General features: G+C 41.0%; 1 long non-coding RNA gene across 2 annotated transcripts in view; it reads right to left on the reverse strand.

The window, feature by feature from the left end:
- The window catches only part of Gm38657, a 123,009-nt gene that overhangs the window by 79,875 nt on the left and 29,282 nt on the right, over positions 1-13,852 (reverse strand). For both annotated transcript variants that reach the window (XR_878137.1, XR_878136.1), the window contains one exon: positions 5,817-5,942. This is a non-coding gene — a long non-coding RNA (predicted gene, 38657). The remainder of the gene's footprint in view (positions 1-5,816; positions 5,943-13,852) is intronic.

The raw sequence follows: 13,852 nt of genomic DNA on the forward strand, positions 1-13,852 counted from the left end.
TAAAGCAAGTGTTCTTTTCCAGGTCTAAAAGCAAAAGCTCTAGAATGGAACCCTAACATTTATTTCAGAATGGTTTTCCCCACCCAGAATTGCTCACTGACAATAAACCACCATTCTATAACAGTTTAAAGATACTATACTATCTCGTGTAAACTCACTATGTAGCTGAGATGACTTTCATTTTCTGATCATGTTGTCTACCCCTTCCCTGTCCTGGGATGTCCCTGTAATAGATGACAGGCACTCGGTGCCAGGGATCCAAGTCAGAGCTTTGTGTATACTGAGCAAGCACTCTAACAAATGAGCCCCATATCCAAGCTCCCCCTTTTGCCTTTGCAAAAAGAAAAACAGGCACATGTACAGTCTAATCCTTAGGTGCAAAGATTGGAAGGAAGCAACTGCTCCCAAACAGGTAAAATCATAATCTCAGTAGACAACTATGTGAGAGGGGGAAAGAGGAAAGAAGGGAGGGTGGGGGAGAGGGAGAGACTAGACCTAGTGTGGGCTTTTGAAACCTCAAAGCCAATGACACACTTCCTTCAACAAGACCACACCTCCTGGTTCTTCCCAACAGTCCACCAATCTGAAACAATGCATTGAAATCTATGAGCCACGGGGTCATTCCCATTCAAACCACCGCAGTGCCCACAGCTATATGAAAGTTTAATGAAAGAAAACAAAAATAAGATGTCTGTTCCCAACATCCAGTAGCTGGGATTTGCCTGTGTATTTTGCATGGGTGAATACATGGAATCAAAAGGAAAGAGCTTATCATTGCAAAAGGAGTGATAAGTGTGAGGTCTGTGTACTTGGTATGCAAAGGAAAAATGAGAGACAATGACACAAAATCTTAATGCAAGAATCCAGAAGAGATAGCCAGGAGGTGGTGGTACACGCCTTTAATCCCAGCACTTGGGAGGCAGAGGCAGGCAGATTTCTGAGTTCGAGACCAGCCTGGTCTACAGTTTGAGTTCCGGGACAGCCAAGGCTATACAGAGAAACCCTGTCTCAAAACAAACAAACAAACAAAAAAGAGAATCCAGAAGAGTTAATGCAGCCACAGAACAGTGGTTCTGTGGCTCTGGGACCTGCAATGACAGCAGCAGCACCTAGAATATTTGTTGGAGATGCAAATTCACTACCCCAGAGTGAATCAGAAATTCTGGGGAGAAGCCTAGCAATAGATATCAAGAACCAAGTTCATAGACATTGGTAGACAAATGAAGCAGTCTTATGGGAGTGGATGAAAAAAAGGACAGCGAATGGTTTGAATGCTACACATTAAAATCCTTCACTTTAACCCTTTTACCGCTCAGGTGGGCCTATCCTCAGACATTCCAATCTAGTTCACAGGAAATAGGCACTGGACAGCCAAATTATTTACTAGTTCTCCAGAGCATGGGGCCCATGATATAAAAAGTGAGTTGGCATTTGGGGGGGGAGTGTTTTTTGTTCTTTTAGAGGACATCACTCAAGATTGCTATATAAATGACCTCTAAACAACAACAAAAACAAAACAAAAAATAAAAACACTTGACTCCTCCTGCAATGGTGTTCTGCTGCCTCCAAAGTATTCACACATATATTCTCAGCTGTCAACACTGTTACGATTTTGCACAAGGCAAGGAAATTGCTTTTATTTCAGCAGTACAGAAAAAAAGCAGCAGCAACAACAACAACAGCAGCAGCAGCAGCAACAGCTGGCCCCTTTCACAGTCCCTGCTCACCATGGGAGCTGGCTGTACACAGCAGCAAAGCTCTCCTTCCCTGACCTCAGGCTGTGCGGTGCTCCTGAGAGACTTTGAGAAAGAAAAGCTGCAGTTTCTTGTACTTACAGTGGCACCAGTAACCTCAGGGTCCTTGTCATGTTTGACCTCCAAACCTCCCTTAGGGCCTAGCACACACAGGCAGATGATCTAAGCTGTCTACGCATCCCTCCAACAGCTTTGAGATACTCCATTGCTATCTGAGATCTTAGAAAGGAAACACTGCACCAAGTCCAGCTGGGGGAGACTTTAAATAAAGGCAGCTTTCGACTGTTTGGGAAATCACCACTGTTTCCTTCCAGAGCTCACAGATAATCTTTTAACTTGTTTGCTTGGATTAGTGGGTAAAGAGTAATGGGAAAGCTCAAGTCCATATAGCTCAGATTGCAGTGCTCTGTGTAACTTACAAGTTCTGTATATACACATATACACATAAGGCTTTCAAAAGCATACCTGATAGCAATAGCTCCACCACTATCTGATAACAATGGTGACATCATTGGATAGGTTCACAAAACATGAACAACAACTAGGAACAAACAATAACGTTTTATCCCAGAGGCTCAAAATGTAGTATGTCATGGATGACAAGGTTGATGGCAACAAGACTTTCCACTGGAAATTTCAGATTTTAAAAAGCTCACGATGAGCCTGGTGGTGGTGGTAAACACCTTGGATCTCAGCACTTGGGAGGCAGAAGGAAGTGGATCTCTGAGTTCAAGGACAACCTAGTCTATAAAGCAAGTTCCAAGACAGCCAGGACTACACAGAGAGACTCTGTCTGAAAAACAAAAACAAAAACAAAAAGCAACAACAAGAAAAGACTGGAGATTGTTATGATGGCACACACTGGTAGGATTTGCCAAAAAAAAAAAAAAAGCAGAGGCAGGAAGATCATGAGTTCAAGGTCAGCCTGGGCTACACTTTTAAAGCCTGGCACGGTGGCCCACACCTTTAATACCAGCACTCTAGTGGTAGAGGCAAGCAGATCTCTGAGTTTGAGGGCAATGTGGCATGTTCTAGGCTATTGAGGGCCACACAGACTTTTTCTCAAAAATAAATGAATATGTAAAAAAGCTGAAACAAACATTTCAAAAACTATAAGCATGTTACTTCAGTGAAAGTGCCCAAGGGCAGCCAAGGAATGGATGTTGGGCTGGTAAAAGACATGCTACTGCAGGTAGAGCCTCAAGTTATGTCTTGTTTATTGTTTTTTGGTTTTGGTTTGTTTTTGTTTTTTTCCCAAAACTAATTAAACCAGTTCTCACGGTGACAGTGGTTTGGGGTTGTGATTTTTGCTGACCATGGGACATTTGAGAACGTTTAGAGGCATTTTGGTGGAGAAGGGTGCTAATAGTATCTAGTGGGACAGTGCACAGGATGTCCCCACAACAAAGGACCATTCAGCACCATGGTATTAGTGGCAGGATAGTGAAATTCTACTTTTATGAAATGCATCCCCCATGAACAGTGGAGAAGGAAAACCCTATGAGCTTTGTTTCTGTGAAGACCTGGACTCTCCTCTTTGGTTTCCACCAAGCATCAGAGAAGAAGAGAGCTACTCTCCTCCAGGACTCATAAATATTTCTATAGAGACACACAATGCCAAAGTGGCCACTAGAGAAACACATTACATGATTAGAAGTGAATTTGACTTCTTTCACCATAGTGAAACATCTACTTACCAAAAAAGTTATAATGTATATAATCAAGATATCAGCATCATCTTTCCTCATTTCAGGATTTAAAAAAATGGCCAATAAAACTGCCTATGCACTGGGTTGTTTTTTTTTTTTAACCAAAAAAAAAAAATCTTGCTATATCCGTTTTCAGCTGAAAGTATTATGTTGCCTTTCATTCAGCGCTTTCATAAAAAAAACATAAATTCACTGATTAAAGATGAAATCATACATATTCTTGTCTCCTAAAAACACTGCCTAATGTACTTAAAATTCTTTTCATAGGGGGTCGAGGGGCACACAGTGGAGACAGTCTATGCAGGTGGAGGGGTGAACTGTGGCCACCTTGTGGCTAATTGCTATAGGGACAAAGGCAAAATGACCTCCAGCCCCTGGCATCTGCAAACTTGCTTCTTATTCTAAATTTATTTCTGAGCACAGTGATTGAGCATTGACTGAGCAGAGCTCCACTCTCCATAATTCTAGGTAGGCAACCAGCTCAGCTTTGGAAAGTTCCACAGCCACCACCTTTTTCGAGTTGCAACAGCTTAGGATGTTCAATGCAAGCTCCCAGGGGTGTTTAGAAGCAAATTCAATTTCCGTCTTGTAGCTCCTAGTGACGCAAATTCTAGAATAGCCATGAGTTATTTGCTCATGGTCTGAATTAAGATTATATTGTGTACGAATGTGTAATATGGTCATCCTAAAATAAATTCATTAGCTTCTGAAACGGAATGATTATGCTTCTGTAAAAAGGCACTAGTCTGGGGAAGTAAAAAATATGGCTTTCTACCTACCACAGTCATCACCAACTAAATGTATGATTTTAACTCTTTCTTGCTGCTTGCTTGCTTGCTTTTTATTTTCCTAGTCAGGGATTCTCTATGTACCCTTGGCTCTCCTGGAACTCACTCTGTAGACCAGGCTGGCCTTGAAATCAGAGATTACTGCCTCTGCCTTCCAAGTGCTAGGACTAAAGGTATGTGCCACCACTGCTTGGCTCACTTTGTTTTCTTATGACTAAAGCAAGAGGCAACAAAATCTGTTGGGTTTTCACATATTTATTTTTAACATGGATAGATTTTTAATTTCAGAAAGTTCCAAAAACCTAAATGTACCAACCCAATCTAAAGGTAGAAAGGCCAGACACATCTATCACTACCATCCTAACACTCAGTTCCCCACCATCCAAGTCTCCTAAGCCATCTCCACTGCATCTGGGCCAGCAGTTGATGGGAAAAACTGATTTCCAGTATCCTTTGTATCCTGAGTGTCTAAACAGACCAAGTTTTTAAAATGAAAATATTTTTGCAAAGATGCTTTATAGACATACTTCCAACCTCTTGGCGTAGAGAAGCTTAATCTCACTAAGTAATTAGAGAACAATTCAATTCTTTACATTAAGCCATGTGCCTCTGGTGCAGAATACCAAAGAGGGTGCTTTGAAGAGCACTAGATGAATTGCTCTTACAAAGTACCTGGAGTGTTCTGGCCTGAACAACCTCACTGATTGTTTCCCCAGCTTCTGTTCCCACTGACTATATGATGGCCTGCTGCAGGCCATGCAAAGTACACAGATAAGACCTAATCCATCCAATGATCTCCATTCAGAACAGAGCTTAAGCCTCCTTTAAACCCAGCTCATGCATTGCTCAAGTGACAACAGCTGCCTTTATTACTGCCCTTTTTCTTGCATGAGTGATAAAATGTGTTTGTATTTGCCCTTTATCCCTGAAACCTAATTATTAAGCAATCTAAAGCAGGAGACATCATTTTATCTCGATGGGCTCTGAGGCCCCAAAGGAGAACTTAATATGAAAACAAAATCAACATTTTTATCTTGATGGAATTGGCAAAATATATTGATTTAGGCAGATACCTACTGTTGAAGAATACTAAAACTATTTTTTTGAAAAGCTACAGTGCATTTGATAGTCAACTCAAGCAATTTTTTACAAATATAAACTATGATTTGGGCACTATTGTCAGTAGGGCATTTTTGTAGTCTACAAGTCACTTACCCAAATCCCTTACTACACTCATGAAATAAATGAAATACAGCAGTAAGTACAACAATTAAGAGAAATAATGCCCAGTGGGGTGGCAAAGGATAGTATAACCAGTTGGACCTGGAAAAGTTAGGATGCAGGACTCCTAAACTAGTTTGTAAAGAATGATAAAGTGAATAATGTTTTCCTTTTGGTCATTGTGGCCAAGACCACTATCACCCCTATTCTTTGAAGGAATATGGCCCCATGAAGTTTTTAAGTCTCTCCTACAGATTACAGTAAAATGTTGCCACATGTTAGTTCTGCATGTAAGCATCAGTGATGTGCACCACTTCCAAGTCTAGAAAAGAAAAAATTCTCACCTCCAATATTTATTCTCTTTCACCATCCATCATCTGTCCAAATGAAAAAGACTCCAAGGAACTAGTAGAACCAGAAAAATGTAGAAGCCAAGGTCCCTGGATCTGTAGACAGAGCATCCTCCAGTCCTAGTTGTTGGAGATGTTGGAAGATAGTTATAATTCCAATAATCAAACAATAGTGACAGTGCAAAACTTTGTTGCTCACCATTTAATTAGTAGATAATGAGTAACCTTTGAATGGTTTTGTTCAAAGAAATAAATAACCATTTGTTTACTTAAGCAATTGGACTTGGGTGGTGATTTGAAATATTGATTGAGGGATGGGATAAGAACAGAAGCAGAGATAACAAAACAAAAGTTAGACCTGCAAGTAAAGGCAAGAAGGATTCGTGTTTGAATTTGATCATTAGCAATGGGAACACAGAACAAGAAAAATACTCAGATGGCACTATTTTTTTAATTTCTTTTTTTCCAATTTTTTATTTAGGTATTTACTGCATTTACATTTCAAATGCTATCCCGAAAGTCCCCTATACAATCCCACCAGCCTGCTCCCCTACCCACCCACTCCCACTTCTTGGCCCTGGTGTTCCCCTTTACTGAGGCATATAAAGTTTGCAAGACCAAGGGGACTCTCTTCCCAATGATGGCCGACTGGGGTACTTTCTCTAACCCCTCCATTGGTGACCCTGTGTTCCATCCAATAGCTGACTTCTGTGTTTGCCAGGCACTGGCATAGGCTCACAAGAGACAGCTATATCAGGGTTCAGGTGGCACTATTAAAAGTCCCACCAGAGGCAAGAGCCACAGAGCTTCTGAGGCTGCGCCATTTTTGGCTCCAGACAACCGGCCACCTTCAGGGCCAGAGGACAGGTGTCCGCCCGGCCTGGGAGGCTCCTGCCTCAGGTTCCGCGGGAGGGACAGACGAGAGCCACAGAGCTCCTGAGGACACGCCATTTTCGGCTCCAGACAACCGGCCACCTTCCTGGCCAGAGGACAGGTGTCCACCCAGCCTGGGAGGCTTTTGCCTCAGGATCCGGGGGAGCCATCTTGGTTTCAGGACTCCGAGGAAAGTAGTCTACACAGGTGAGAGTGTGGACTACTGAAACAATGGCTTCTGTGACAGGCCAAAGCTACACAGCTTCTCGGAAAGATCCTGTTTTGGGCCTTCATCTTCGGCCATGAGGAGGTCCAAACACCAGATAACTGTGCACCTTCCCTGAAAGAGGAGAGCATGCCTGCAGAGACTGCTCTGACCACTGAAACTCAGAGGAGAGAACTAGTCTCACAGGTCTGCTGATAGAGGGTAACAAAATCACCAGAGGAACAATCTCTAAACAGAGACAACTATAACAACTAACGCCAGAGATTACCAGATGGTGAAAGGTAAATGTAAGAATCTTACTAACAGAAACCAGGACCACTCACCATCATCAGAACCCAGCACTCCCACTTCACCCAGTCCAGGGAACCTCAACACACCTGAAAAGCTAGACCCGGATTTAAAAGCATATCTAATGATGATGGTAGAGGACATCAAGAAGGAATTTAATAACTCACTTAAAGAAATACAGGAGAACACTGCTAAAGAGTTACAAGTCCTTAAGGAAAAACAGGAAAAACAACCAAACAGGTAGAAGTCCTTATAGAAAAACAGGAAAACAAATCCAAACAGGTGATGGAAATGAACAAAACCATACTAGACCTAAAAAGGGAAGTAGACACAATAAAGAAAACCCAAAGTGAGGCAACGCTGGAGATAGAAAAGCTAGGAAAGAAATCTGGAACCATAAACGCGAGCATCAGCAACAGAATACAAGAGATGGAAGAGAGAATCTCAGGTGCAGAAGATTCCATAGAGAACATCGGCACAACAATCAAAGAAAATGGAAAATGCAAAAAGATCCGAACTCAAAACATCCAGGAAATCCAGAACACAATGAGAAGACCAAACCTACAAATAATAGGAGTGGATGAGAATGAAGATTTTCAACTCAAACGACCAGCAAATATCTTCAACAAAATTATTGAAGAAAACTTCCCAAATCTAAAGAAAGAGATGCCCATGAACATACAAGAAGCCTACAGAACCCGAAATAGACTGGACCAGAAAAGAAATTCCTCCCAACACCTAATAATCAGAACAACAAATGCACAAAATAAAGATAGAATACTAAAAGCAGTAAGGGAAAAATGTCAAGTACATATAAAGGCAAGCCTATCAGAATTACACCAGATTTTTCACCAGAGACTATGAAGGCCAGAAGAGCCTGGACAGATGTTATACAGACACTAAGAGAACACAAATTCCAGCCCAGGCTACTATACCCAGCCAAACTCTCAATTACCATAGATGGAGAAACCAAAGTATTCCACGACAAAACCAAATACACACATGATCTTTCCATGAATCCAGCCCTTCAAAGGATAATGACAGAAAAAAAAAAAAACAGTACAAGGACGGGAACCACGCCCTAAAAAAAGCAAGAAGATAATCCTTCAACAAACCTAAAAGAAGACAGCCACAAGAACAGAATGCCAACTCTAACAACAAAAATAATAGGAAGCAACAATTACTTTTCGTTAATATCTCTGAATATCAATGGACTCAACTCCCCAATAAAAAGATATAGACTAACAAACTGGCTACACAAACAAGACCCAACATTTTGCTGCCTACAGGAAACTCATCTCAGGGAAAAAGACAGACACTACCTCAGAGTAAAAGGCTGGAAAACAATTTTCCAAGCAAATGGTCTGAAGAAACAAGAGGGAGTAGCCATTCTAATATCTAACAAAATCGACTTCCAACCCAAAGTAATCAAAAAAGACAAGGAGGGGCACTTCATACTCATCAAAGGTAAAATCTCCCAAGAGGAACTGTCAATTCTGAATATCTATGCTCCAAATACAAGGGCAGCCACATTCATTAAAGAAACTTCAGTAAAGCTCAAAGCATACATTGCACCTCACACAATAATAGTGGGAGACTTCAACACACCACTTTCACCAATGGACAGATCATGGAAACAGAAACTAAACAGGGACACAGTGAAACTAACAGAAGTGATGAAACAAATGGACTTAACAGATATCTACAAAACATTTTATCCTAAAACAAAAGGATATACCTTCTTCTCAGCACCTCATGGTACCTTCTCAAAAATTGACCACATAATTGGTCACAAAACAAGCCTCAACATATACAAAAATGTTGAAATTGTCCCATGCATCCTATCAGATCACCATGGACTAAGGCTGAACTTCAATAACAAAATAAATAATAGAAAGCCAACATTCACATGGAAACTGAACAACACTCTTCTCAATGATACCTTGGTCAAGGAAGGAATAAAGAAAGAAATTAAGGACTTTTTGGAATTTAATGAAAATGAAGCCACAACATACCCAAACTTATGGGACACAATGAAAGCATTTCTAAGAGGAAAACTCATAGCTCTGAGTGCCTCAAAAAAGAAACTAGAGAGAGCACACATTAGCAGCCTGACAACACACCTAAAAGCTCTAGAACAAAAGGAAGCAAATTCACCCAAGAGGAGTAGAAGGCAGGAAATAATCAAACTCAGGGGTGAAATCAACCAAGTGGAAACAAGAAGAATATTCAAAGAATCAACCAATCGAGGAGCTGGTTCTTTGAAAAAATCAACAAGATAGATAAACCCTTAGCCAGACTCACTAGAGGACACAGGGAAAGCATCCTAATTAACAAAATCAGAAATGAAAAGGGAAACATAACAACAGATCCTGAAGAAATCCATAACACCATCAGATCCTTCTACAAAAGGCTATACTCAACAAAACTGGAAAACCAGGATGAAATGGACAAGTTTCTAGACAAATACCAGGTACCAAAGTTAAATCAAGATCAGGTTAATAATCTAAACAGACCCATATCCCCTATAGAAATAGAAGCATTCATTAATAGTCTCCCAACCAAAAAAAGCCCAGGACCAGATGGGTTTAGTGCAGGGTTCTATCAGACCTTCAAAGAAGATCTAATCCCAGTTCTTCACAAACTATTCCACAAAATAGAAACAGAAGGTCCTCTACCCAACTCATTCTATGAAGCCACAATTACTCTTATGCCTAAACCACAAAAAGACCCAACAAAGATAGAGAACTTCAGACCAATTTCCCTTATGAATATCGATGCAAAATTCCTCAATAAAGTTCTTGCTAACCGAATCCAAGAACACATCAAAACAATCATCCATCCTGACCAAGGAGGTTTCATCCCAGGGATGCAGGGATGGTTCAATATACAGAAATCCATCAATGTAATCCAGTATATAAATAAACTCAAAGACAAAAACCACATGATCATCTCGTTAGATGCTGAAAAAGCATTTGACAAAATCCAACACCCATTCATGATAAAAGTCTTGGAAAGATCAGGAATTCAAGGCCCATACCTAAACATGATAAAAGCAATCTACAGCAAACCAGTAGCAAACATCAAAGTAAATGGTGAGAAACTGGAAGCAATCCCACTAAAATCAGGGACTAGACAAGGCTGTCCACTCTCTCCCTACCTATTCAACATTGTACTTGAAGTCCTAGCCAGAGCAATTCGACAACAAAAGGAGATCAAGGGGATACAAATTGGAAAGGAAGAAATCAAAATATCACTTTTGCAGATGATGTGATAGTATATATAAGTGACCCTAAAAATTCCACCAGAGAACTCCTAAGCCTGATAAACAGCTTCAATCAAGAGCTGGATATAAAATTAACTCAAACAAGTCAATGGCCTTTCTCTACACCAACGATAAACAGGCTGAGAAAGAAATTAGGAAAACAACACCCTTCTCAATAGTCACAAATAATATAAAATACCTTGGCGTGACTTTAACTAAGGAAGTGAAAGATCTGTATGATAAAAACTTCATGTCTCTGAAGAAAGAAATTAAAGAAGATCTCAGAAGATGGAAAGATCTCCCATGATCATGGATTGGCAGGATCAATATAGTGAAAATGGCTATCTTGCCAAAAGCAATCTACAGATTCAATTCAATCCCCATCAAAATTCCAACACAATTCTTCAACTAATTAGAAAGGGCAATCGTCAGATTCATCTGGAATAACAAAAAACCGAGGATAGCAAAAACTCTTCTCAAGGATAAAAGAACCTCTGGTGGAATCACCATGCCTGACCTAAAGCTTTACTACAGAGCAATTGTGATAAAAACTGCATGGTACTGGTATAGTGACAGACAAGTAGACCAATGGAACAGAATTGAAGACCCAGAGATGAACCCACACACCTATGGTCACTTGATCTTTGACAAGGGAGCTAAAACCATCCAGTGGAAAAAAGACAGCATTTTCAACAAATGGTGCTGGCACAACTGGTTGTTATCATGTAGAAGAATGCGAATTGATCCATTCCTATCTCCTTGTACTAAGGTCAAATCTAAGTTGATTAAGGAACTCCACATAAAACCAGAGACACTGAAACTTATAGAGGAGAAAGTAGGGAAAAGCCTCGAAGATATGGGTACAGGGGAAAAATTCCTGAATAGAACAGCAATGGCGTGTGTTGTAAGATCGAGAATCGATAAATGGGACCTCATAAAATTGCAAAGCTTCTGCAAGGCAAAAGACACCATCAATAAGACAAAAAGACCACCAACAGATTGGGAAAGGATATTTACGTATCCCAAATAGGATAGGGGACTAATATCCAATATATATAAAGAACTCAAGAAGGTGGGCTCCAGAAAATCGAATAACCCCATTAAAAAATGGGGCTCAGAGCTGAACAAAGAATTCTCACCTAAGGAATACCAAATGGCAGAGAAGCACCTGAAAAAAATGTTCAACATCCTTAATCATCGGGAAATGCAAATCAAAACAACCCTGAGATCCACCTCACACCAGTCAGAATGGCTAAGATCAAAAATTCAGGTGACAGCAGATGCTGGCGTGGATGTGGAGAAAGAGGAACACTCCTCCATTTTTGGTGGGATTGCAAGCTTGTACAACCACTCTGGAAATCAGTCTGGCAGTTCCTCAGAAAATTGGACATAGTTCTACCGGAGGATCCAGCAATACCTCTCCTGGGCATATATCCAGAAGATGTCCCAACCGGTAAGAAGGACACTTGCTCCACTATGTTCATAGCAGTCTTATTTATAATAGCCAGAAGCTGGAAAGAACCCAGATGCCCCTCAACAGAGGAATGGATACAGAAAATGGGGTACATTTACACAATGGAGTACTACTCAGCCTTTAAAAAGAATGAATTTATGAAATTCCTAGGCAAATGGATGGACCTGGAGGGCATCATCCTGAGTGAGGTAACCCAATCACAAAGAACTCACACAATATGTACTCACTGATAAGTGGATATTAGCCCAGAAACTTAGGATACCCAAGATATAAGATACAATTTGCTAAACGCATGAAACTCAAGAAGAATGAAGACCAAAGTGTGGACACTTTGCCCCTTCTTAGAAATGGGAACAAAACACCCATGGAAGGAGTTACAGAGACAAAATTTGGAAGTGTGACGAAAGGATGGACCATCTAGTGATTGCCATATCCAGGGATCCATCCCATAATCAGCTTCCAAACGCTGACACCATTGCATACACTAGCAAGATTTTGCTGAAAGGACCCAGATATAGCTGTCTCTTGTGAGACTATGCCAGGGCCTAGCAAACACAGAAGTGGATGCTCATAGTCAGCTATTGGATGGATCACAGGGCCCCCAATGGAGGAGCTAGAGAAAGTACCCAAGGAGCTAAAGGGAACTGCAACCCTATAGGTGGAACAACATTATGAACTAACCAGTACCCCGGAGCTCTTGTCTCTAGCTGCGTATGTATCAGAAGATGGCCTAGTTGGCCATCAGTGGAAAGAGAGGCCCTTTGGACTTGCAAACTTTATATGCCCCAGTACAGGGGAACGCCAGGGCCAAAAAGGGGGAGTGGGTGGGTAGGGGATTGGAGGGGAGGGTATAGGGGACTTTTGGGATAGCATTGGAAATGTAAACGAGGAAAATACCTAATAAAAAAGAGAGAGAAAAAGAAGACCCACCAGAACATGAGTAGGTGCACAGGGGATTTGAGAGCAACATGCAATATTTTAATTCCGAGCTTGGTAAAATTTCATTTGTAGGAAATGAAGCACAAATAGTGAAGATCTGTATGACAGATTAGTGATCATTTTGAAAATCTTTAATATGTCACACAGGTTGATTCCCAGAGTACCATAGAACACATATAGGTCTAACAGTAAGAGAAAAAAAGACCCAAACTGTACAGCCTCTGTTGCTTTGGATTTCCGAGGTTTTGCTAAAAGATAATAATAACGGTAGTTGGTGGTGGTGGTGCTGAAGGAGAAGAAGGAGATGAAGGAGGAGGAGAAGAAAGAAGAGGAGGAGAAAGAAGAGGGGGAAAAGGAGAAGGAAGAAGAAGAAAAGGAGGAGGAAGAAAAGGAGGAGGAGGAAAGGAGGAGGAGGAGGAAGAAAAGGAGGAGGAGGAAGAGAAGGAAATAAATAATTACCACTCAAAAAAAAAAAAGAAAGAAAAGACCCAAACTGAAAGTGAGATTTGAGAATCACTTGGTTAGCATCATGCAATCTGATGAGGTTGCCCAAGAAGAATACTGAATGAAATATTGGATGAAATGAAATGAAAAGGTTAAAACCTGGAGAACATTTAAGACAGGGCAGATGGAGAGTAGCCTGAGGAAAACTATGAAAGAATGAGCTGGCAGGTAGTGAATACAAGAGAGAGGGCCAAATAAAAGTCACATGCAAAGAGAGTTTAATATTTAACAGGGGTTATGGGAGAGTTCAACTATTGGAAACAGTTTGCAGCAGTGAAAGGGAAGTGGGGTAGAGAAGAGACAGAGAGAGGGAGAGACAGAGGGGGAGAGAAAGAGAGAGGGAGAGAGGGAGAGAGAGAGGGAGCAAGAGAAACTGTTTCTTGGCTCTCTCTTCCACTCTGCAATCATCTGCTAGTGCACCCCTGCCTAGAAATCAGAAATCAGTGGCAGTTGTTCACTAC

The sequence above is a fragment of the Mus musculus genome, chromosome X, assembly GCF_000001635.26.
Source record: "Mus musculus strain C57BL/6J chromosome X, GRCm38.p6 C57BL/6J".
In the NCBI taxonomy this organism is placed as follows: Eukaryota; Metazoa; Chordata; class Mammalia; order Rodentia; family Muridae; genus Mus; species Mus musculus.